Here is a 26,508-nt window from a genome sequence, read left to right as displayed (position 1 = left end):
GGCAGACACCGTTAGTAGGCCGGAACCACCAATTTTTTTAAAAACAGCAGTTAATCAGAGCCAGAAGGTAGAAGCTCAGCTTTATTCAGTTGAGGACAACACCAGGCAGGGGCAGACACCGTTTGTAGGCGGGAACCACCAATTTTTTTAAAAACAGCAGTTAATCAGAGCCAGAAGGTAGAAGCTCAGCTTTATTCAGTTGAGGACAACACCAGGCAGGGGCAGACACCGTTAGTAGGCCGGAACCACCAATTTTTTTAAAAACAGCAGTTAATCAGAGCCAGAAGGTAGAAGCTCAGCTTTATTCAGTTGAGGACAAACACCAGGGAGCAGCAAACAGAGGTATTAGGCCCCATCCAGCAATTAAAAAAAAAAAAAAAAAAAAGCTTAATCAGAGCCAGAAGGTAGAAGCTCAGCTTTATTCAGTTGAGGACAACACCAGGCAGGGGCAGACACCGTTAGTAGGCTGGAAACCACCAATTTTTTTTAAAAACAGCAGTTAATCAGAGCCAGAAGGTAGAAGCTCAGCTTTATTCAGTTGAGGACAACACCAGGCAGGGGCAGACACCGTTAGTAGGCCGGAACCACCAATTTTTTTAAAAACAGCAGTTAATCAGAGCCAGAAGTTAGAAGCTCAGCTTTATTCAGTTGAGGACAACACCAGGCAGGGGCAGACACCGTTAGTAGGCCGCAACCACCAATTTTTTTAAAAACAGCAGTTAATCAGAGCCAGAAGGTAGAAGCTCAGCTTTATTCAGTTGAGGACAACACCAGGCAGGGGCAGACACCGTTAGTAGGCCGGAACCACCAATTTTTTTAAAAACAGCAGTTAATCAGAGCCAGAAGGTAGAAGCTCAGCTTTATTCAGTTGAGGACAACACCAGGCAGGGGCAGACACCGTTAGTAGGCCGGAACCACCAATTTTTTTAAAAACAGCAGTTAATCAGAGCCAGAAGGTAGAAGCTCAGCTTTATTCAGTTGAGGACAACACCAGGCAGGGGCAGACACCGTTAGTAGGCCGGAACCACCAATTTTTTTAAAAACAGCAGTTAATCAGAGCCAGAAGGTAGAAGCTCAGCTTTATTCAGTTGAGGACAACACCAGGTAGGGGCAGACACCGTTAGTAGGCCGGAACCACCAATTTTTTTAAAAACAGCAGTTAATCAGAGCCAGAAGGTAGAAGCTCAGCTTTATTCAGTTGAGGACAACACCAGGCAGGGGCAGACACCGTTAATAGGCGGGAACCACCAATTTTTTTAAAAACAGCAGTTAATCAGAGCCAGAAGGTAGAAGCTCAGCTTTATTCAGTTGAGGACAACACCAGGCAGGGGCAGACACCGTTAGTAGGCCGGAACCACCAATTTTTTTAAAAACAGCAGTTAATCAGAGCCAGAAGGTAGAAGCTCAGCTTTATTCAGTTGAGGACAAACACCAGGGAGCAGCAAACAGAGGTATTAGGCCCCATCCAGCAATTAAAAAAAAAAAAAAAAAAAAAGCTTAATCAGAGCCAGAAGGTAGAAGCTCAGCTTTATTCAGTTGAGGACAACACCAGGCAGGGGCAGACACCGTTAGTAGGCCGGAACCACCAATTTTTTTAAAAACAGCAGTTAATCAGAGCCAGAAGGTAGAAGCTCAGCTTTATTCAGTTGAGGACAACACCAGGCAGGGGCAGACACCGTTAGTAGGCCGGAACCACCAATTTTTTAAAAAACAGCAGTTAATCAGAGCCAGAAGGTAGAAGCTCAGCTTTATTCAGTTGAGGACAACACCAGGCAGGGGCAGACACCGTTAGTAGGCCGGAACCACCAATTTTTTTAAAAACAGCAGTTAATCAGAGCCAGAAGGTAGAAGCTCAGCTTTATTCAGTTGAGGACAACACCAGGCAGGGGCAGACACCGTTAGTAGGCCGGAAACCACCAATTTTTTTAAAAACAGCAGTTAATCAGAGCCAGAAGGTAGAAGCTCAGCTTTATTCAGTTGAGGACAACACCAGGCAGGGGCAGACACCGTTAGTAGGCCGGAACCAACAATTTTTTTAAAAACAGCAGTTAATCAGAGCCAGAAGGTAGAAGCTCAAGTTGAGGACAACACCAGGCGGGGGCAGACACCGTTAGTAGGCCGGAACCACCAATTGTTTTAAAAACAGCAGTTAATCAGAGCCAGAAGGTAGAAGCTCAGCTTTATTCAGTTGAGGACAACACCAGGCAGGGGCAGACACCGTTAGTAGGCCGGAACCACCAATTTTTTTAAAAACAGCAGTTAATCAGAGCCAGAAGGTAGAAGCTCAGCTTTATTCAGTTGAGGACAACACCAGGCAGGGGCAGACACCGTTAGTAGGCCGGAACCACCAATTTTTTTAAAAACAGCAGTTAATCAGAGCCAGAAGGTAGAAGCTCAGCTTTATTCAGTTGAGGACAAACACCAGGGAGCAGCAAACAGAGGTATTAGGCCCCATCCAGCAATTTAAAAAAAAAAGAAAAAAAAAAAAGCTTAATCAGAGCCAGAAGGTAGAAGCTCAGCTTTATTCAGTTGAGGACAACACCAGGCAGGGGCAGACACCGTTAGTAGGCCGGAAACCACCAATTTTTTTTAAAAACAGCAGTTAATCGGAGCCAGAAGGTAGAAGCTCAGCTTTATTCAGTTGAGGACAACACCAGGCAGGGGCAGACACCGTTAGTAGGCCGGAACCACCAATTTTTTTAAAAACAGCAGTTAATCAGAGCCAGAAGGTAGAAGCTCAGCTTTATTCAGTTGAGGACAACACCAGGGAGGGGCAGACACCGTTAGTAGGCGGGAACCACCAATTTTTTTAAAAACAGCAGTTAATCAGAGCCAGAAGGTAGAAGCTCAGCTTTATTCAGTTGAGGACAACACCAGGCAGGGGCAGACACCGTTAGTAGGCCGGAACCACCAATTTTTTTAAAAAACAGCAGTTAATCAGAGCCAGAAGGTAGAAGCTCAGCTTTATTCAGTTGAGGACAACACCAGGCAGGGGCAGACACCGTTAGTAGGCCGGAACCACCAATTTTTTTAAAAACAGCAGTTAATCAGAGGCAGAAGGTAGAAGCTCAGCTTTATTCAGTTGAGGACAACACCAGGCAGGGGCAGACACCGTTAGTAGGCCGGAACCACCAAATTTTTTAAAAACAGCAGTTAATCAGAGCCAGAAGGTAGAAGCTCAGCTTTATTCAGTTGAGGACAACACCAGGCGGGGCAGACACCGTTAGTAGGCCGGAACCACCAATTTTTTTAAAAACAGCAGTTAATCAGAGCCAGAAGGTAGAAGCTCAGCTTTATTCAGTTGAGGACAAACACCAGGGAGCAGCAAACAGAGGTATTAGGCCTCATCCAGCAATTAAAAAAAAAAAAAAAAAAAGCTTAATCAGAGCCAGAAGGTAGAAGCTCAGCTTTATTCAGTTGAGGACAACACCAGGCAGGGGCAGACACCGTTAGTAGGCCGGAACCACCAATTTTTTTAAAAACAGCAGTTAATCAGAGCCAGAAGGTAGAAGCTCAGCTTTATTCAGTTGAGGACAACACCAGGCAGGGGCAGACAACGTTAGTAGGCCGCAACCACCAATTTTTTTAAAAACAGCAGTTAATCAGAGCCAGAAGGTAGAAGCTCAGCTTTATTCAGTTGAGGACAACACCAGGCAGGGGCAGACACCGTTAGTAGGCCGGAACCACCAATTTTTTTAAAAACAGCAGTTAATCAGAGCCAGAAGGTAGAAGCTCAGCTTTATTCAGTTGAGGACAACACCAGGCAGGGGCAGACACCGTTAGTAGGCCGGAACCACCAATTTTTTTAAAAACAGCAGTTAATCAGAGCCAGAAGGTAGAAGCTCAGCTTTATTCAGTTGAGGACAACACCAGGCAGGGGCAGACACCGTTAGTAGGCGGGAACCACCAATTTTTTTAAAAACAGCAGTTAATCAGAGCCAGAAGGTAGAAGCTCAGCTTTATTCAGTTGAGGACAACACCAGGTAGGGGCAGACACCGTTAGTAGGCCGGAACCACCAATTTTTTTAAAAACAGCAGTTAATCAGAGCCAGAAGGTAGAAGCTCAGCTTTATTCAGTTGAGGACAACACCAGGCAGGGGCAGACACCGTTAGTAGGCGGGAACCACCAATTTTTTTAAAAACAGCAGTTAATCAGAGCCAGAAGGTAGAAGCTCAGCTTTATTCAGTTGAGGACAACACCAGGCAGGGGCAGACACCGTTAGTAGGCCGGAACCACCAATTTTTTTAAAAACAGCAGTTAATCAGAGCCAGAAGGTAGAAGCTCAGCTTTATTCAGTTGAGGACAAACACCAGGGAGCAGCAAACAGAGGTATTAGGCCCCATCCAGCAATTAAAAAAAAAAAAAAAAAAAAGCTTAATCAGAGCCAGAAGGTAGAAGCTCAGCTTTATTCAGTTGAGGACAACACCAGGCAGGGGCAGACACCGTTAGTAGGCCGGAAACCACCAATTTTTTTTAAAAACAGCAGTTAATCAGAGCCAGAAGGTAGAAGCTCAGCTTTATTCAGTTGAGGACAACACCAGGCAGGGGCAGACACCGTTAGTAGGCCGGAACCACCAATTTTTTTAAAAACAGCAGTTAATCAGAGCCAGAAGGTAGAAGCTCAGCTTTATTCAGTTGAGGACAACACCAGGCAGGGGCAGACACCGTTAGTAGGCGGGAACCACCAATTTTTTTAAAAACAGCAGTTAATCAGAGCCAGAAGGTAGAAGCTCAGCTTTATTCAGTTGAGGACAACACCAGGCAGGGGCAGACACCGTTAGTAGGCCGGAACCACCAATTTTTTTAAAAACAGCAGTTAATCAGAGCCAGAAGGTAGAAGCTCAGCTTTATTCAGTTGAGGACAACACCAGGCAGGGGCAGACACCGTTAGTAGGCCGGAACCACCAATTTTTTTAAAAACAGCAGTTAATCAGAGCCAGAAGGTAGAAGCTCAGCTTTATTCAGTTGAGGACAACACCAGGCAGGGGCAGACACCGTTAGTAGGCCGGAACCACCAATTTTTTTAAAAACAGCAGTTAATCAGAGCCAGAAGGTAGAAGCTCAGCTTTATTCAGTTGAGGACAACACCAGGCAGGGGCAGACACCGTTAGTAGGCCGGAAACCACCAATTTTTTTAAAAACAGCAGTTAATCAGAGCCAGAAGGTAGAAGCTCAGCTTTATTCAGTTGAGGACAACACCAGGCAGGGGCAGACACCGTTAGTAGGCCGGAACCAACAATTTTTTTAAAAACAGCAGTTAATCAGAGCCAGAAGGTAGAAGCTCAAGTTGAGGACAACACCAGGCAGGGGCAGACACCGTTAGTAGGCCGGAACCACCAATTGTTTTAAAAACAGCAGTTAATCAGAGCCAGAAGGTAGAAGCTCAGCTTTATTCAGTTGAGGACAACACCAGGCAGGGGCAGACACCGTTAGTAGGCCGGAACCACCAATTGTTTTAAAAACAGCAGTTAATCAGAGCCAGAAGGTAGAAGCTCAGCTTTATTCAGTTGAGGACAACACCAGGCAGGGGCAGACACCGTTAGTAGGCCGGAACCACCAATTTTTTTAAAAACAGCAGTTAATCAGAGCCAGAAGGTAGAAGCTCAGCTTTATTCAGTTGAGGACAACACCAGGCAGGGGCAGACACCGTTAGTAGGCCGGAACCACCAATTTTTTTAAAAACAGCAGTTAATCAGAGCCAGAAGGTAGAAGCTCAGCTTTATTCAGTTGAGGACAACACCAGGCAGGGGCAGACACCGTTAGTAGGCGGGAACCACCAATTTTTTTAAAAACAGCAGTTAATCAGAGCCAGAAGGTAGAAGCTCAGCTTTATTCAGTTGAGGACAACACCAGGTAGGGGCAGACACCGTTAGTAGGCCGGAACCACCAATTTTTTTAAAAACAGCAGTTAATCAGAGCCAGAAGGTAGAAGCTCAGCTTTATTCAGTTGAGGACAACACCAGGCAGGGGCAGACACCGTTAGTAGGCGGGAACCACCAATTTTTTTAAAAACAGCAGTTAATCAGAGCCAGAAGGTAGAAGCTCAGCTTTATTCAGTTGAGGACAACACCAGGCAGGGGCAGACACCGTTAGTAGGCCGGAACCACCAATTTTTTTAAAAACAGCAGTTAATCAGAGCCAGAAGGTAGAAGCTCAGCTTTATTCAGTTGAGGACAAACACCAGGGAGCAGCAAACAGAGGTATTAGGCCCCATCCAGCAATTAAAAAAAAAAAAAAAAAAAAGCTTAATCAGAGCCAGAAGGTAGAAGCTCAGCTTTATTCAGTTGAGGACAACACCAGGCAGGGGCAGACACCGTTAGTAGGCTGGAAACCACCAATTTTTTTTAAAAACAGCAGTTAATCAGAGCCAGAAGGTAGAAGCTCAGCTTTATTCAGTTGAGGACAACACCAGGCAGGGGCAGACACCGTTAGTAGGCGGGAACCACCAATTTTTTTAAAAACAGCAGTTATTCAGAGCCAGAAGGTAGAAGCTCAGCTTTATTCAGTTGAGGACAACACCAGGCAGGGGCAGACACCGTTAGTAGGCCGGAACCACCAATTTTTTTAAAAACAGCAGTTAATCAGAGCCAGAAGGTAGAAGCTCAGCTTTATTCAGTTGAGGACAACACCAGGCAGGGGCAGACACCGTTAGTAGGCCGGAACCACCAATTTTTTTAAAAACAGCAGTTAATCAGAGCCAGAAGGTAGAAGCTCAGCTTTATTCAGTTGAGGACAACAGCAGGCAGGGGCAGACACCGTTAGTAGGCCGGAAACCACCAATTTTTTTAAAAACAGCAGTTAATCAGAGCCAGAAGGTAGAAGCTCAGCTTTATTCAGTTGAGGACAACACCAGGCAGGGGCAGACACCGTTAGTAGGCCGGAACCAACAATTTTTTTAAAAACAGCAGTTAATCAGAGCCAGAAGGTAGAAGCTCAAGTTGAGGACAACACCAGGCAGGGGCAGACACCGTTAGTAGGCCGGAACCACCAATTGTTTTAAAAACAGCAGTTAATCAGAGCCAGAAGGTAGAAGCTCAGCTTTATTCAGTTGAGGACAACACCAGGCAGGGGCAGACACCGTTAGTAGGCCGGAACCACCAATTTTTTTAAAAACAGCAGTTAATCAGAGCCAGAAGGTAGAAGCTCAGCTTTATTCAGTTGAGGACAACACCAGGCAGGGGCAGACACCGTTAGTAGGCCGGAACCACCAATTTTTTTAAAAACAGCAGTTAATCAGAGCCAGAAGGTAGAAGCTCAGCTTTATTCAGTTGAGGACAAACACCAGGGAGCAGCAAACAGAGGTATTAGGCCCCATCCAGCAATTTAAAAAAAAAAGAAAAAAAAAAAAAGCTTAATCAGAGCCAGAAGGTAGAAGCTCAGCTTTATTCAGTTGAGGACAACACCTGGCAGGGGCAGACACCGTTAGTAGGCCGGAAACCACCAATTTTTTTTAAAAACAGCAGTTAATCGGAGCCAGAAGGTAGAAGCTCAGCTTTTTTCAGTTGAGGACAACACCAGGCAGGGGCAGACACCGTTAGTAGGCCGGAACCACCAATTTTTTTAAAAACAGCAGTTAATCAGAGCCAGAAGGTAGAAGCTCAGCTTTATTCAGTTGAGGACAACACCAGGCAGGGGCAGACACCGTTAGTAGGCCGGAACCACCAATTTTTTTAAAAACAGCAGTTAATCAGAGCCAGAAGGTAGAAGCTCAGCTTTATTCAGTTGAGGACAACACCAGGCAGGGGCAGACACCGTTAGTAGGCCGGAACCACCAATTTTTTTAAAAACAGCAGTTAATCAGAGCCAGAAGGTAGAAGCTCAGCTTTATTCAGTTGAGGACAACACCAGGCAGGGGCAGACACCGTTAATAGGCGGGAACCACCAATTTTTTTAAAAACAGCAGTTAATCAGAGCCAGAAGGTAGAAGCTCAGCTTTATTCAGTTGAGGACAAACACCAGGGAGCAGCAAACAGAGGTATTAGGCCCCATCCAGCAATTAAAAAAAAAAAAAAAAAAAAGCTTAATCAGAGCCAGAAGGTAGAAGCTCAGCTTTATTCAGTTGAGGACAACACCAGGCAGGGGCAGACACCGTTAGTAGGCCGGAACCACCAATTTTTTTAAAAACAGCAGTTAATCAGAGCCAGAAGGTAGAAGCTCAGCTTTATTCAGTTGAGGACAACACCAGGCAGGGGCAGACACCGTTAGTAGGCCGGAACCACCAATTTTTTAAAAAACAGCAGTTAATCAGAGCCAGAAGGTAGAAGCTCAGCTTTATTCAGTTGAGGACAACACCAGGCAGGGGCAGACACCGTTAGTAGGCCGGAACCACCAATTTTTTTAAAAACAGCAGTTAATCAGAGCCAGAAGGTAGAAGCTCAGCTTTATTCAGTTGAGGACAACACCAGGCAGGGGCAGACACCGTTAGTAGGCCGGAAACCACCAATTTTTTTAAAAACAGCAGTTAATCAGAGCCAGAAGGTAGAAGCTCAGCTTTATTCAGTTGAGGACAACACCAGGCAGGGGCAGACACCGTTAGTAGGCCGGAACCAACAATTTTTTTAAAAACAGCAGTTAATCAGAGCCAGAAGGTAGAAGCTCAAGTTGAGGACAACACCAGGCGGGGGCAGACACCGTTAGTAGGCCGGAACCACCAATTGTTTTAAAAACAGCAGTTAATCAGAGCCAGAAGGTAGAAGCTCAGCTTTATTCAGTTGAGGACAACACCAGGCAGGGGCAGACACCGTTAGTAGGCCGGAACCACCAATTTTTTTAAAAACAGCAGTTAATCAGAGCCAGAAGGTAGAAGCTCAGCTTTATTCAGTTGAGGACAACACCAGGCAGGGGCAGACACCGTTAGTAGGCCGGAACCACCAATTTTTTTAAAAACAGCAGTTAATCAGAGCCAGAAGGTAGAAGCTCAGCTTTATTCAGTTGAGGACAAACACCAGGGAGCAGCAAACAGAGGTATTAGGCCCCATCCAGCAATTTAAAAAAAAAAGAAAAAAAAAAAAGCTTAATCAGAGCCAGAAGGTAGAAGCTCAGCTTTATTCAGTTGAGGACAACACCAGGCAGGGGCAGACACCGTTAGTAGGCCGGAAACCACCAATTTTTTTTAAAAACAGCAGTTAATCGGAGCCAGAAGGTAGAAGCTCAGCTTTATTCAGTTGAGGACAACACCAGGCAGGGGCAGACACCGTTAGTAGGCCGGAACCACCAATTTTTTTAAAAACAGCAGTTAATCAGAGGCAGAAGGTAGAAGCTCAGCTTTATTCAGTTGAGGACAACACCAGGCAGGGGCAGACACCGTTAGTAGGCCGGAACCACCAAATTTTTTAAAAACAGCAGTTAATCAGAGCCAGAAGGTAGAAGCTCAGCTTTATTCAGTTGAGGACAACACCAGGCGGGGTAGACACCGTTAGTAGGCCGGAACCACCAATTTTTTAAAAAACAGCAGTTAATCAGAGCCAGAAGGTAGAAGCTCAGCTTTATTCAGTTGAGGACAAACACCAGGGAGCAGCAAACAGAGGTATTAGGCCTCATCCAGCAATTAAAAAAAAAAAAAAAAAAAGCTTAATCAGAGCCAGAAGGTAGAAGCTCAGCTTTATTCAGTTGAGGACAACACCAGGCAGGGGCAGACACCGTTAGTAGGCCGGAACCACCAATTTTTTTAAAAACAGCAGTTAATCAGAGCCAGAAGGTAGAAGCTCAGCTTTATTCAGTTGAGGACAACACCAGGCAGGGGCAGACACCGTTAGTAGGCCGCAACCACCAATTTTTTTAAAAACAGCAGTTAATCAGAGCCAGAAGGTAGAAGCTCAGCTTTATTCAGTTGAGGACAACACCAGGCAGGGGCAGACACCGTTAGTAGGCCGGAACCACCAATTTTTTTAAAAACAGCAGTTAATCAGAGCCAGAAGGTAGAAGCTCAGCTTTATTCAGTTGAGGACAACACCAGGCAGGGGCAGACACCGTTAGTAGGCCGGAACCACCAATTTTTTTAAAAACAGCAGTTAATCAGAGCCAGAAGGTAGAAGCTCAGCTTTATTCAGTTGAGGACAACACCAGGCAGGGGCAGACACCGTTAGTAGGCGGGAACCACCAATTTTTTTAAAAACAGCAGTTAATCAGAGCCAGAAGGTAGAAGCTCAGCTTTATTCAGTTGAGGACAACACCAGGTAGGGGCAGACACCGTTAGTAGGCCGGAACCACCAATTTTTTTAAAAACAGCAGTTAATCAGAGCCAGAAGGTAGAAGCTCAGCTTTATTCAGTTGAGGACAACACCAGGCAGGGGCAGACACCGTTAGTAGGCGGGAACCACCAATTTTTTTAAAAACAGCAGTTAATCAGAGCCAGAAGGTAGAAGCTCAGCTTTATTCAGTTGAGGACAACACCAGGCAGGGGCAGACACCGTTAGTAGGCTGGAACCACCAATTTTTTTAAAAACAGCAGTTAATCAGAGCCAGAAGGTAGAAGCTCAGCTTTATTCAGTTGAGGACAAACACCAGGGAGCAGCAAACAGAGGTATTAGGCCCCATCCAGCAATTAAAAAAAAAAAAAAAAAAAAGCTTAATCAGAGCCAGAAGGTAGAAGCTCAGCTTTATTCAGTTGAGGACAACACCAGGCAGGGGCAGACACCGTTAGTAGGCCGGAAACCACCAATTTTTTTTAAAAACAGCAGTTAATCAGAGCCAGAAGGTAGAAGCTCAGCTTTATTCAGTTGAGGACAACACCAGGCAGGGGCAGACACCGTTAGTAGGCCGGAACCACCAATTTTTTTAAAAACAGCAGTTAATCAGAGCCAGAAGGTAGAAGCTCAGCTTTATTCAGTTGAGGACAACACCAGGCAGGGGCAGACACCGTTAGTAGGCGGGAACCACCAATTTTTTTAAAAACAGCAGTTAATCAGAGCCAGAAGGTAGAAGCTCAGCTTTATTCAGTTGAGGACAACACCAGGCAGGGGCAGACACCGTTAGTAGGCCGGAACCACCAATTTTTTTAAAAACAGCAGTTAATCAGAGCCAGAAGGTAGAAGCTCAGCTTTATTCAGTTGAGGACAACACCAGGCAGGGGCAGACACCGTTAGTAGGCCGGAACCACCAATTTTTTTAAAAACAGCAGTTAATCAGAGCCAGAAGGTAGAAGCTCAGCTTTATTCAGTTGAGGACAACACCAGGCAGGGGCAGACACCGTTAGTAGGCCGGAACCACCAATTTTTTTAAAAACAGCAGTTAATCAGAGCCAGAAGGTAGAAGCTCAGCTTTATTCAGTTGAGGACAACACCAGGCAGGGGCAGACACCGTTAGTAGGCCGGAAACCACCAATTTTTTTAAAAACAGCAGTTAATCAGAGCCAGAAGGTAGAAGCTCAGCTTTATTCAGTTGAGGACAACACCAGGGAGGGGCAGACACCGTTAGTAGGCGGGAACCACCAATTTTTTTAAAAACAGCAGTTAATCAGAGCCAGAAGGTAGAAGCTCAGCTTTATTCAGTTGAGGACAACACCAGGCAGGGGCAGACACCGTTAGTAGGCCGGAACCACCAATTTTTTTAAAAAACAGCAGTTAATCAGAGCCAGAAGGTAGAAGCTCAGCTTTATTCAGTTGAGGACAACACCAGGCAGGGGCAGACACCGTTAGTAGGCCGGAACCACCAATTTTTTTAAAAACAGCAGTTAATCAGAGGCAGAAGGTAGAAGCTCAGCTTTATTCAGTTGAGGACAACACCAGGCAGGGGCAGACACCGTTAGTAGGCCGGAACCACCAAATTTTTTAAAAACAGCAGTTAATCAGAGCCAGAAGGTAGAAGCTCAGCTTTATTCAGTTGAGGACAACACCAGGCGGGGCAGACACCGTTAGTAGGCCGGAACCACCAATTTTTTTAAAAACAGCAGTTAATCAGAGCCAGAAGGTAGAAGCTCAGCTTTATTCAGTTGAGGACAAACACCAGGGAGCAGCAAACAGAGGTATTAGGCCTCATCCAGCAATTAAAAAAAAAAAAAAAAAAAGCTTAATCAGAGCCAGAAGGTAGAAGCTCAGCTTTATTCAGTTGAGGACAACACCAGGCAGGGGCAGACACCGTTAGTAGGCCGGAACCACCAATTTTTTTAAAAACAGCAGTTAATCAGAGCCAGAAGGTAGAAGCTCAGCTTTATTCAGTTGAGGACAACACCAGGCAGGGGCAGACAACGTTAGTAGGCCGCAACCACCAATTTTTTTAAAAACAGCAGTTAATCAGAGCCAGAAGGTAGAAGCTCAGCTTTATTCAGTTGAGGACAACACCAGGCAGGGGCAGACACCGTTAGTAGGCCGGAACCACCAATTTTTTTAAAAACAGCAGTTAATCAGAGCCAGAAGGTAGAAGCTCAGCTTTATTCAGTTGAGGACAACACCAGGCAGGGGCAGACACCGTTAGTAGGCCGGAACCACCAATTTTTTTAAAAACAGCAGTTAATCAGAGCCAGAAGGTAGAAGCTCAGCTTTATTCAGTTGAGGACAACACCAGGCAGGGGCAGACACCGTTAGTAGGCGGGAACCACCAATTTTTTTAAAAACAGCAGTTAATCAGAGCCAGAAGGTAGAAGCTCAGCTTTATTCAGTTGAGGACAACACCAGGTAGGGGCAGACACCGTTAGTAGGCCGGAACCACCAATTTTTTTAAAAACAGCAGTTAATCAGAGCCAGAAGGTAGAAGCTCAGCTTTATTCAGTTGAGGACAACACCAGGCAGGGGCAGACACCGTTAGTAGGCGGGAACCACCAATTTTTTTAAAAACAGCAGTTAATCAGAGCCAGAAGGTAGAAGCTCAGCTTTATTCAGTTGAGGACAACACCAGGCAGGGGCAGACACCGTTAGTAGGCCGGAACCACCAATTTTTTTAAAAACAGCAGTTAATCAGAGCCAGAAGGTAGAAGCTCAGCTTTATTCAGTTGAGGACAAACACCAGGGAGCAGCAAACAGAGGTATTAGGCCCCATCCAGCAATTAAAAAAAAAAAAAAAAAAAAGCTTAATCAGAGCCAGAAGGTAGAAGCTCAGCTTTATTCAGTTGAGGACAACACCAGGCAGGGGCAGACACCGTTAGTAGGCCGGAAACCACCAATTTTTTTTAAAAACAGCAGTTAATCAGAGCCAGAAGGTAGAAGCTCAGCTTTATTCAGTTGAGGACAACACCAGGCAGGGGCAGACACCGTTAGTAGGCCGGAACCACCAATTTTTTTAAAAACAGCAGTTAATCAGAGCCAGAAGGTAGAAGCTCAGCTTTATTCAGTTGAGGACAACACCAGGCAGGGGCAGACACCGTTAGTAGGCGGGAACCACCAATTTTTTTAAAAACAGCAGTTAATCAGAGCCAGAAGGTAGAAGCTCAGCTTTATTCAGTTGAGGACAACACCAGGCAGGGGCAGACACCGTTAGTAGGCCGGAACCACCAATTTTTTTAAAAACAGCAGTTAATCAGAGCCAGAAGGTAGAAGCTCAGCTTTATTCAGTTGAGGACAACACCAGGCAGGGGCAGACACCGTTAGTAGGCCGGAACCACCAATTTTTTTAAAAACAGCAGTTAATCAGAGCCAGAAGGTAGAAGCTCAGCTTTATTCAGTTGAGGACAACACCAGGCAGGGGCAGACACCGTTAGTAGGCCGGAACCACCAATTTTTTTAAAAACAGCAGTTAATCAGAGCCAGAAGGTAGAAGCTCAGCTTTATTCAGTTGAGGACAACACCAGGCAGGGGCAGACACCGTTAGTAGGCCGGAAACCACCAATTTTTTTAAAAACAGCAGTTAATCAGAGCCAGAAGGTAGAAGCTCAGCTTTATTCAGTTGAGGACAACACCAGGCAGGGGCAGACACCGTTAGTAGGCCGGAACCAACAATTTTTTTAAAAACAGCAGTTAATCAGAGCCAGAAGGTAGAAGCTCAAGTTGAGGACAACACCAGGCAGGGGCAGACACCGTTAGTAGGCCGGAACCACCAATTGTTTTAAAAACAGCAGTTAATCAGAGCCAGAAGGTAGAAGCTCAGCTTTATTCAGTTGAGGACAACACCAGGCAGGGGCAGACACCGTTAGTAGGCCGGAACCACCAATTGTTTTAAAAACAGCAGTTAATCAGAGCCAGAAGGTAGAAGCTCAGCTTTATTCAGTTGAGGACAACACCAGGCAGGGGCAGACACCGTTAGTAGGCCGGAACCACCAATTTTTTTAAAAACAGCAGTTAATCAGAGCCAGAAGGTAGAAGCTCAGCTTTATTCAGTTGAGGACAACACCAGGCAGGGGCAGACACCGTTAGTAGGCCGGAACCACCAATTTTTTTAAAAACAGCAGTTAATCAGAGCCAGAAGGTAGAAGCTCAGCTTTATTCAGTTGAGGACAACACCAGGCAGGGGCAGACACCGTTAGTAGGCGGGAACCACCAATTTTTTTAAAAACAGCAGTTAATCAGAGCCAGAAGGTAGAAGCTCAGCTTTATTCAGTTGAGGACAACACCAGGTAGGGGCAGACACCGTTAGTAGGCCGGAACCACCAATTTTTTTAAAAACAGCAGTTAATCAGAGCCAGAAGGTAGAAGCTCAGCTTTATTCAGTTGAGGACAACACCAGGCAGGGGCAGACACCGTTAGTAGGCGGGAACCACCAATTTTTTTAAAAACAGCAGTTAATCAGAGCCAGAAGGTAGAAGCTCAGCTTTATTCAGTTGAGGACAACACCAGGCAGGGGCAGACACCGTTAGTAGGCCGGAACCACCAATTTTTTTAAAAACAGCAGTTAATCAGAGCCAGAAGGTAGAAGCTCAGCTTTATTCAGTTGAGGACAAACACCAGGGAGCAGCAAACAGAGGTATTAGGCCCCATCCAGCAATTAAAAAAAAAAAAAAAAAAAAGCTTAATCAGAGCCAGAAGGTAGAAGCTCAGCTTTATTCAGTTGAGGACAACACCAGGCAGGGGCAGACACCGTTAGTAGGCTGGAAACCACCAATTTTTTTTAAAAACAGCAGTTAATCAGAGCCAGAAGGTAGAAGCTCAGCTTTATTCAGTTGAGGACAACACCAGGCAGGGGCAGACACCGTTAGTAGGCCGGAACCACCAATTTTTTTAAAAACAGCAGTTAATCAGAGCCAGAAGGTAGAAGCTCAGCTTTATTCAGTTGAGGACAACACCAGGCAGGGGCAGACACCGTTAGTAGGCGGGAACCACCAATTTTTTTAAAAACAGCAGTTATTCAGAGCCAGAAGGTAGAAGCTCAGCTTTATTCAGTTGAGGACAACACCAGGCAGGGGCAGACACCGTTAGTAGGCCGGAACCACCAATTTTTTTAAAAACAGCAGTTAATCAGAGCCAGAAGGTAGAAGCTCAGCTTTATTCAGTTGAGGACAACACCAGGCAGGGGCAGACACCGTTAGTAGGCCGGAACCACCAATTTTTTTAAAAACAGCAGTTAATCAGAGCCAGAAGGTAGAAGCTCAGCTTTATTCAGTTGAGGACAACAGCAGGCAGGGGCAGACACCGTTAGTAGGCCGGAAACCACCAATTTTTTTAAAAACAGCAGTTAATCAGAGCCAGAAGGTAGAAGCTCAGCTTTATTCAGTTGAGGACAACACCAGGCAGGGGCAGACACCGTTAGTAGGCCGGAACCAACAATTTTTTTAAAAACAGCAGTTAATCAGAGCCAGAAGGTAGAAGCTCAAGTTGAGGACAACACCAGGCAGGGGCAGACACCGTTAGTAGGCCGGAACCACCAATTGTTTTAAAAACAGCAGTTAATCAGAGCCAGAAGGTAGAAGCTCAGCTTTATTCAGTTGAGGACAACACCAGGCAGGGGCAGACACCGTTAGTAGGCCGGAACCACCAATTTTTTTAAAAACAGCAGTTAATCAGAGCCAGAAGGTAGAAGCTCAGCTTTATTCAGTTGAGGACAACACCAGGCAGGGGCAGACACCGTTAGTAGGCCGGAACCACCAATTTTTTTAAAAACAGCAGTTAATCAGAGCCAGAAGGTAGAAGCTCAGCTTTATTCAGTTGAGGACAAACACCAGGGAGCAGCAAACAGAGGTATTAGGCCCCATCCAGCAATTTAAAAAAAAAAGAAAAAAAAAAAAAGCTTAATCAGAGCCAGAAGGTAGAAGCTCAGCTTTATTCAGTTGAGGACAACACCTGGCAGGGGCAGACACCGTTAGTAGGCCGGAAACCACCAATTTTTTTTAAAAACAGCAGTTAATCGGAGCCAGAAGGTAGAAGCTCAGCTTTTTTCAGTTGAGGACAACACCAGGCAGGGGCAGACACCGTTAGTAGGCCGGAACCACCAATTTTTTTAAAAACAGCAGTTAATCAGAGCCAGAAGGTAGAAGCTCAGCTTTATTCAGTTGAGGACAACACCAGGCAGGGGCAGACACCGTTAGTAGGCCGGAACCACCAATTTTTTTAAAAACAGCAGTTAATCAGAGCCAGAAGGTAGAAGCTCAGCTTTATTCAGTTGAGGACAACACCAGGCAGGGGCAGACACCGTTAGTAGGCCGGAACCACCAATTTTTTTAAAAACAGCAGTTAATCAGAGCCAGAAGGTAGAAGCTCAGCTTTATTCAGTTGAGGACAACACCAGGCAGGGGCAGACACCGTTAATAGGCGGGAACCACCAATTTTTTTAAAAACAGCAGTTAATCAGAGCCAGAAGGTAGAAGCTCAGCTTTATTCAGTTGAGGACAAACACCAGGGAGCAGCAAACAGAGGTATTAGGCCCCATCCAGCAATTAAAAAAAAAAAAAAAAAAAAGCTTAATCAGAGCCAGAAGGTAGAAGCTCAGCTTTATTCAGTTGAGGACAACACCAGGCAGGGGCAGACACCGTTAGTAGGCCGGAACCACCAATTTTTTTAAAAACAGCAGTTAATCAGAGCCAGAAGGTAGAAGCTCAGCTTTATTCAGTTGAGGACAACACCAGGCAGGGGCAGACACCGTTAGTAGGCCGGAACCACCAATTTTTTAAAAAACAGCAGTTAATCAGAGCCAGAAGGTAGAAGCTCAGCTTTATTCAGTTGAGGACAACACCAGGCAGGGGCAGACACCGTTAGTAGGCCGGAACCACCAATTTTTTTAAAAACAGCAGTTAATCAGAGCCAGAAGGTAGAAGCTCAGCTTTATTCAGTTGAGGACAACACCAGGCAGGGGCAGACACCGTTAGTAGGCCGGAAACCACCAATTTTTTTAAAAACAGCAGTTAATCAGAGCCAGAAGGTAGAAGCTCAGCTTTATTCAGTTGAGGACAACACCAGGCAGGGGCAGACACCGTTAGTAGGCCGGAACCAACAATTTTTTTAAAAACAGCAGTTAATCAGAGCCAGAAGGTAGAAGCTCAAGTTGAGGACAACACCAGGCGGGGGCAGACACCGTTAGTAGGCCGGAACCACCAATTGTTTTAAAAACAGCAGTTAATCAGAGCCAGAAGGTAGAAGCTCAGCTTTATTCAGTTGAGGACAACACCAGGCAGGGGCAGACACCGTTAGTAGGCCGGAACCACCAATTTTTTTAAAAACAGCAGTTAATCAGAGCCAGAAGGTAGAAGCTCAGCTTTATTCAGTTGAGGACAACACCAGGCAGGGGCAGACACCGTTAGTAGGCCGGAACCACCAATTTTTTTAAAAACAGCAGTTAATCAGAGCCAGAAGGTAGAAGCTCAGCTTTATTCAGTTGAGGACAAACACCAGGGAGCAGCAAACAGAGGTATTAGGCCCCATCCAGCAATTTAAAAAAAAAAGAAAAAAAAAAAAGCTTAATCAGAGCCAGAAGGTAGAAGCTCAGCTTTATTCAGTTGAGGACAACACCAGGCAGGGGCAGACACCGTTAGTAGGCCGGAAACCACCAATTTTTTTTAAAAACAGCAGTTAATCGGAGCCAGAAGGTAGAAGCTCAGCTTTATTCAGTTGAGGACAACACCAGGCAGGGGCAGACACCGTTAGTAGGCCGGAACCACCAATTTTTTTAAAAACAGCAGTTAATCAGAGGCAGAAGGTAGAAGCTCAGCTTTATTCAGTTGAGGACAACACCAGGCAGGGGCAGACACCGTTAGTAGGCCGGAACCACCAAATTTTTTAAAAACAGCAGTTAATCAGAGCCAGAAGGTAGAAGCTCAGCTTTATTCAGTTGAGGACAACACCAGGCGGGGTAGACACCGTTAGTAGGCCGGAACCACCAATTTTTTTAAAAACAGCAGTTAATCAGAGCCAGAAGGTAGAAGCTCAGCTTTATTCAGTTGAGGACAAACACCAGGGAGCAGCAAACAGAGGTATTAGGCCTCATCCAGCAATTAAAAAAAAAAAAAAAAAAAGCTTAATCAGAGCCAGAAGGTAGAAGCTCAGCTTTATTCAGTTGAGGACAACACCAGGCAGGGGCAGACACCGTTAGTAGGCCGGAACCACCAATTTTTTTAAAAACAGCAGTTAATCAGAGCCAGAAGGTAGAAGCTCAGCTTTATTCAGTTGAGGACAACACCAGGCAGGGGCAGACACCGTTAGTAGGCCGCAACCACCAATTTTTTTAAAAACAGCAGTTAATCAGAGCCAGAAGGTAGAAGCTCAGCTTTATTCAGTTGAGGACAACACCAGGCAGGGGCAGACACCGTTAGTAGGCCGGAACCACCAATTTTTTTAAAAACAGCAGTTAATCAGAGCCAGAAGGTAGAAGCTCAGCTTTATTCAGTTGAGGACAACACCAGGCAGGGGCAGACACCGTTAGTAGGCCGGAACCACCAATTTTTTTAAAAACAGCAGTTAATCAGAGCCAGAAGGTAGAAGCTCAGCTTTATTCAGTTGAGGACAACACCAGGCAGGGGCAGACACCGTTAGTAGGCGGGAACCACCAATTTTTTTAAAAACAGCAGTTAATCAGAGCCAGAAGGTAGAAGCTCAGCTTTATTCAGTTGAGGACAACACCAGGTAGGGGCAGACACCGTTAGTAGGCCGGAACCACCAATTTTTTTAAAAACAGCAGTTAATCAGAGCCAGAAGGTAGAAGCTCAGCTTTATTCAGTTGAGGACAACACCAGGCAGGGGCAGACACCGTTAGTAGGCGGGAACCACCAATTTTTTTAAAAACAGCAGTTAATCAGAGCCAGAAGGTAGAAGCTCAGCTTTATTCAGTTGAGGACAACACCAGGCAGGGGCAGACACCGTTAGTAGGCTGGAACCACCAATTTTTTTAAAAACAGCAGTTAATCAGAGCCAGAAGGTAGAAGCTCAGCTTTATTCAGTTGAGGACAAACACCAGGGAGCAGCAAACAGAGGTATTAGGCCCCATCCAGCAATTAAAAAAAAAAAAAAAAAAAAGCTTAATCAGAGCCAGAAGGTAGAAGCTCAGCTTTATTCAGTTGAGGACAACACCAGGCAGGGGCAGACACCGTTAGTAGGCCGGAAACCACCAATTTTTTTTAAAAACAGCAGTTAATCAGAGCCAGAAGGTAGAAGCTCAGCTTTATTCAGTTGAGGACAACACCAGGCAGGGGCAGACACCGTTAGTAGGCCGGAACCACCAATTTTTTTAAAAACAGCAGTTAATCAGAGCCAGAAGGTAGAAGCTCAGCTTTATTCAGTTGAGGACAACACCAGGCAGGGGCAGACACCGTTAGTAGGCGGGAACCACCAATTTTTTTAAAAACAGCAGTTAATCAGAGCCAGAAGGTAGAAGCTCAGCTTTATTCAGTTGAGGACAACACCAGGCAGGGGCAGACACCGTTAGTAGGCCGGAACCACCAATTTTTTTAAAAACAGCAGTTAATCAGAGCCAGAAGGTAGAAGCTCAGCTTTATTCAGTTGAGGACAACACCAGGCAGGGGCAGACACCGTTAGTAGGCCGGAACCACCAATTTTTTTAAAAACAGCAGTTAATCAGAGCCAGAAGGTAGAAGCTCAGCTTTATTCAGTTGAGGACAACACCAGGCAGGGGCAGACACCGTTAGTAGGCCGGAACCACCAATTTTTTTAAAAACAGCAGTTAATCAGAGCCAGAAGGTAGAAGCTCAGCTTTATTCAGTTGAGGACAACACCAGGCAGGGGCAGACACCGTTAGTAGGCCGGAAACCACCAATTTTTTTAAAAACAGCAGTTAATCAGAGCCAGAAGGTAGAAGCTCAGCTTTATTCAGTTGAGGACAACACCAGGCAGGGGCAGACACCGTTAGTAGGCCGGAACCAACAATTTTTTTAAAAACAGCAGTTAATCAGAGCCAGAAGGTAGAAGCTCAAGTTGAGGACAACACCAGGCAGGGGCAGACACCGTTAGTAGGCCGGAACCACTAATTGTTTTAAAAACAGCAGTTAATCAGAGCCAGAAGGTAGAAGCTCAGCTTTATTCAGTTGAGGACAACACCAGGCAGGGGCAGACACCGTTAGTAGGCCGGAACCACCAATTGTTTTAAAAACAGCAGTTAATCAGAGCCAGAAGGTAGGAGCTCAGCTTTATTCAGTTGAGGACAACACCAGGCAGGGGCAGACACCGTTAGTAGGCCGGAACCACCAATTTTTTTAAAAACAGCAGTTAATCAGAGCCAGAAGGTAGAAGCTCAGCTTTATTCAGTTGAGGACAACACCAGGCAGGGGCAGACACCGTTAGTAGGCCGGAACCACCAATTTTTTTAAAAACAGCAGTTAATCAGAGCCAGAAGGTAGAAGCTCAGCTTTATTCAGTTGAGGACAACACCAGGCAGGGGCAGACACCGTTAGTAGGCGGGAACCACCAATTTTTTTTAAAAACAGCAGTTAATCAGAGCCAGAAGGTAGAAGCTCAGCTTTATTCAGTTGAGGACAACACCAGGTAGGGGCAGACACCGTTAGTAGGCCGGAACCACCAATTTTTTTAAAAACAGCAGTTAATCAGAGCCAGAAGGTAGAAGCTCAGCTTTATTCAGTTGAGGACAACACCAGGCAGGGGCAGACACCGTTAGTAGGCGGGAACCACCAATTTTTTTAAAAACAGCAGTTAATCAGAGCCAGAAGGTAGAAGCTCAGCTTTATTCAGTTGAGGACAACACCAGGCAGGGGCAGACACCGTTAGTAGGCCGGAACCACCAATTTTTTTAAAAACAGCAGTTAATCAGAGCCAGAAGGTAGAAGCTCAGCTTTATTCAGTTGAGGACAACACCAGGCAGGGGCAGACACCGTTAGTAGGCCGGAACCACCAATTTTTTTAAAAACAGCAGTTAATCAGAGCCAGAAGGTAGAAGCTCAGCTTTATTCAGTTGAGGACAACACCAGGCAGGGGCAGACACCGTTAGTAGGCGGGAACCACCAATTTTTTTAAAAACAGCAGTTAATCAGAGCCAGAAGGTAGAAGCTCAGCTTTATTCAGTTGAGGACAACACCAGGCAGGGGCAGACACCGTTAGTAGGCCGGAACCACCAATTTTTTTAAAAACAGCAGTTAATCAGAGCCAGAAGGTAGAAGCTCAGCTTTATTCAGTTGAGGACAACACCAGGCAGGGGCAGACACCGTTAGTAGGCCGGAACCACCAATTTTTTTAAAAACAGCAGTTAATCAGAGCCAGAAGGTAGAAGCTCAGCTTTATTCAGTTGAGGACAACACCAGGCAGGGGCAGACACCGTTAGTAGGCCGGAACCACCAATTTTTTTAAAAACAGCAGTTAATCAGAGCCAGAAGGTAGAAGCTCAGCTTTATTCAGTTGAGGACAACACCAGGCAGGGGCAGACACCGTTAGTAGGCCGGAAACCACCAATTTTTTTAAAAACAGCAGTTAATCAGAGCCAGAAGGTAGAAGCTCAGCTTTATTCAGTTGAGGACAACACCAGGCAGGGGCAGACACCGTTAGTAGGCCGGAACCAACAATTTTTTTAAAAACAGCAGTTAATCAGAGCCAGAAGGTAGAAGCTCAAGTTGAGGACAACACCAGGCAGGGGCAGACACCGTTAGTAGGCCGGAACCACCAATTGTTTTAAAAACAGCAGTTAATCAGAGCCAGAAGGTAGAAGCTCAGCTTTATTCAGTTGAGGACAACACCAGGCAGGGGCAGACACCGTTAGTAGGCCGGAACCACCAATTTTTTTAAAAACAGCAGTTAATCAGAGCCAGAAGGTAGAAGCTCAGCTTTATTCAGTTGAGGACAACACCAGGCAGGGGCAGATACCGTTAGTAGGCCGGAACCACCAATTTTTTTAAAAACAGCAGTTAATCAGAGCCAGAAGGTAGAAGCTCAGCTTTATTCAGTTGAGGACAAACACCAGGGAGCAGCAAACAGAGGTATTAGGCCCCATCCAGCAATTTAAAAAAAAAAGAAAAAAAAAAAAGCTTAATCAGAGCCAGAAGGTAGAAGCTCAGCTTTATTCAGTTGAGGACAACACCTGGCAGGGGCAGACACCGTTAGTAGGCCGGAAACCACCAATTTTTTTTAAAAACAGCAGTTAATCGGAGCCAGAAGGTAGAAGCTCAGCTTTTTTCAGTTGAGGACAACACCAGGCAGGGGCAGACACCGTTAGTAGGCCGGAACCACCAATTTTTTTAAAAACAGCAGTTAATCAGAGCCAGAAGGTAGAAGCTCAGCTTTATTCAGTTGAGGACAACACCAGGCAGGGGCAGACACCGTTAGTAGGCCGGAACCACCAATTTTTTTAAAAACAGCAGTTAATCAGAGCCAGAAGGTAGAAGCTCAGCTTTATTCAGTTGAGGACAACACCAGGCAGGGGCAGACACCGTTAGTAGGCCGGAACCACCAATTTTTTTAAAAACAGCAGTTAATCAGAGCCAGAAGGTAGAAGCTCAGCTTTATTCAGTTGAGGACAACACCAGGCAGGGGCAGACACCGTTAGTAGGCCGGAAACCACCAATTTTTTTAAAAACAGCAGTTAATCAGAGCCAGAAGGTAGAAGCTCAGCTTTATTCAGTTGAGGACAACACCAGGCAGGGGCAGACACCGTTAGTAGGCCGGAACCAACAATTTTTTTAAAAACAGCAGTTAATCAGAGCCAGAAGGTAGAAGCTCAAGTTGAGGACAACACCAGGCAGGGGCAGACACCGTTAGTAGGCCGGAACCACCAATTGTTTTAAAAACAGCAGTTAATCAGAGCCAGAAGGTAGAAGCTCAGCTTTATTCAGTTGAGGACAACACCAGGCAGGGGCAGACACCGTTAGTAGGCCGGAACCACCAATTTTTTTAAAAACAGCAGTTAATCAGAGCCAGAAGGTAGAAGCTCAGCTTTATTCAGTTGAGGACAACACCAGGCAGGGGCAGACACCGTTAGTAGGCCGGAACCACCAATTTTTTTAAAAACAGCAGTTAATCAGAGCCAGAAGGTAGAAGCTCAGCTTTATTCAGTTGAGGACAAACACCAGGGAGCAGCAAACAGAGGTATTAGGCCCCATCCAGCAATTTAAAAAAAAAAGAAAAAAAAAAAAGCTTAATCAGAGCCAGAAGGTAGAAGCTCAGCTTTATTCAGTTGAGGACAACACCTGGCAGGGGCAGACACCGTTAGTAGGCCGGAAACCACCAATTTTTTTTAAAAACAGCAGTTAATCGGAGCCAGAAGGTAGAAGCTCAGCTTTATTCAGTTGAGGACAACACCAGGTAGGGGCAGACACCGTTAGTAGGCCGGAACCACCAATTTTTTTAAAAACAGCAGTTAATCAGAGCCAGAAGGTAGAAGCTCAGCTTTATTCAGTTGAGGACAACACCAGGCAGGGGCAGACACCGTTAGTAGGCGGGAACCACCAATTTTTTTAAAAACAGCAGTTAATCAGAGCCAGAAGGTAGAAGCTCAGCTTTATTCAGTTGAGGACAACACCAGGCAGGGGCAGACACCGTTAGTAGGCCGGAACCACCAATTTTTTTAAAAACAGCAGTTAATCAGAGCCAGAAGGTAGAAGCTCAGCTTTATTCAGTTGAGGACAACACCAGGCAGGGGCAGACACCGTTAGTAGGCCGGAACCACCAATTTTTTTAAAAACAGCAGTTAATCAGAGCCAGAAGGTAGAAGCTCAGCTTTATTCAGTTGAGGACAACACCAGGCAGGGGCAGACACCGTTAGTAGGCGGGAACCACCAATTTTTTTAAAAACAGCAGTTAATCAGAGCCAGAAGGTAGAAGCTCAGCTTTATTCAGTTGAGGACAACACCAGGCAGGGGCAGACACCGTTAGTAGGCCGGAACCACCAATTTTTTTAAAAACAGCAGTTAATCAGAGCCAGAAGGTAGAAGCTCAGCTTTATTCAGTTGAGGACAACACCAGGCAGGGGCAGACACCGTTAGTAGGCCGGAACCACCAATTTTTTTAAAAACAGCAGTTAATCAGAGCCAGAAGGTAGAAGCTCAGCTTTATTCAGTTGAGGACAACACCAGGCAGGGGCAGACACCGTTAGTAGGCCGGAACCACCAATTTTTTTAAAAACAGCAGTTAATCAGAGCCAGAAGGTAGAAGCTCAGCTTTATTCAGTTGAGGACAACACCAGGCAGGGGCAGACACCGTTAGTAGGCCGGAAACCACCAATTTTTTTAAAAACAGCAGTTAATCAGAGCCAGAAGGTAGAAGCTCAGCTTTATTCAGTTGAGGACAACACCAGGCAGGGGCAGACACCGTTAGTAGGCCGGAACCAACAATTTTTTTAAAAACAGCAGTTAATCAGAGCCAGAAGGTAGAAGCTCAAGTTGAGGACAACACCAGGCAGGGGCAGACACCGTTAGTAGGCCGGAACCACCAATTGTTTTAAAAACAGCAGTTAATCAGAGCCAGAAGGTAGAAGCTCAGCTTTATTCAGTTGAGGACAACACCAGGCAGGGGCAGACACCGTTAGTAGGCCGGAACCACCAATTTTTTTAAAAACAGCAGTTAATCAGAGCCAGAAGGTAGAAGCTCAGCTTTATTCAGTTGAGGACAACACCAGGCAGGGGCAGACACCGTTAGTAGGCCGGAACCACCAATTTTTTTAAAAACAGCAGTTAATCAGAGCCAGAAGGTAGAAGCTCAGCTTTATTCAGTTGAGGACAAACACCAGGGAGCAGCAAACAGAGGTATTAGGCCCCATCCAGCAATTTAAAAAAAAAAGAAAAAAAAAAAAGCTTAATCAGAGCCAGAAGGTAGAAGCTCAGCTTTATTCAGTTGAGGACAACACCTGGCAGGGGCAGACACCGTTAGTAGGCCGGAAACCACCAATTTTTTTTAAAAACAGCAGTTAATCGGAGCCAGAAGGTAGAAGCTCAGCTTTTTTCAGTTGAGGACAACACCAGGCAGGGGCAGACACCGTTAGTAGGCCGGAACCACCAATTTTTTTAAAAACAGCAGTTAATCAGAGCCAGAAGGTAGAAGCTCAGCTTTATTCAGTTGAGGACAACACCAGGCAGGGGCAGACACCGTTAGTAGGCCGGAACCACCAATTTTTTTAAAAACAGCAGTTAATCAGAGCCAGAAGGTAGAAGCTCAGCTTTATTCAGTTGAGGACAACACCAGGCAGGGGCAGACACCGTTAGTAGGCCGGAACCACCAATTTTTTTAAAAACAGCAGTTAATCAGAGCCAGAAGGTAGAAGCTCAGCTTTATTCAGTTGAGGACAACACCAGGCAGGGGCAGACACCGTTAGTAGGCCGGAAACCACCAATTTTTTTAAAAACAGCAGTTAATCAGAGCCAGAAGGTAGAAGCTCAGCTTTATTCAGTTGAGGACAACACCAGGCAGGGGCAGACACCGTTAGTAGGCCGGAACCAACAATTTTTTTAAAAACAGCAGTTAATCAGAGCCAGAAGGTAGAAGCTCAAGTTGAGGACAACACCAGGCAGGGGCAGACACCGTTAGTAGGCCGGAACCACCAATTGTTTTAAAAACAGCAGTTAATCAGAGCCAGAAGGTAGAAGCTCAGTTTTATTCAGTTGAGGACAACACCAGGCAGGGGCAGACACCGTTAGTAGGCCGGAACCACCAATTTTTTTAAAAACAGCAGTTAATCAGAGCCAGAAGGTAGAAGCTCAGCTTTATTCAGTTGAGGACAACACCAGGCAGGGGCAGACACCGTTAGTAGGCCGGAACCACCAATTTTTTTAAAAACAGCAGTTAATCAGAGCCAGAAGGTAGAAGCTCAGCTTTATTCAGTTGAGGACAAACACCAGGGAGCAGCAAACAGAGGTATTAGGCCCCATCCAGCAATTTAAAAAAAAAAGAAAAAAAAAAAAGCTTAATCAGAGCCAGAAGGTAGAAGCTCAGCTTTATTCAGTTGAGGACAACACCAGGCAGGGGCAGACACCGTTAGTAGGCCGGAAACCACCAATTTTTTTTAAAAACAGCAGTTAATCGGAGCCAGAAGGTAGAAGCTCAGCTTTATTCAGTTGAGGACAACACCAGGCAGGGGCAGACACCGTTAGTAGGCCGGAACCACCAATTTTTTTAAAAACAGCAGTTAATCAGAGCCAGAAGGTAGAAGCTCAGCTTTATTCAGTTGAGGACAACACCAGGGAGGGGCAGACACCGTTAGTAGGCGGGAACCACCAATTTTTTTAAAAACAGCAGTTAATCAGAGCCAGAAGGTAGAAGCTCAGCTTTATT

General features: G+C 45.5%; 1 protein-coding gene across 4 annotated transcripts in view; it reads left to right on the top strand.

The window, feature by feature from the left end:
* The window catches only part of LOC143774301 (NXPE family member 3-like), a 243,563-nt gene that overhangs the window by 134,203 nt on the left and 82,852 nt on the right, over positions 1–26,508 (top strand). The window lies entirely within an intron of this gene.

Source organism: Ranitomeya variabilis, chromosome 5 (genome assembly GCF_051348905.1).
Source record: "Ranitomeya variabilis isolate aRanVar5 chromosome 5, aRanVar5.hap1, whole genome shotgun sequence".
Classification (NCBI taxonomy): domain Eukaryota; kingdom Metazoa; phylum Chordata; class Amphibia; order Anura; family Dendrobatidae; genus Ranitomeya; species Ranitomeya variabilis.
This window is presented reverse-complemented; position numbering and strand designations above follow the sequence as displayed.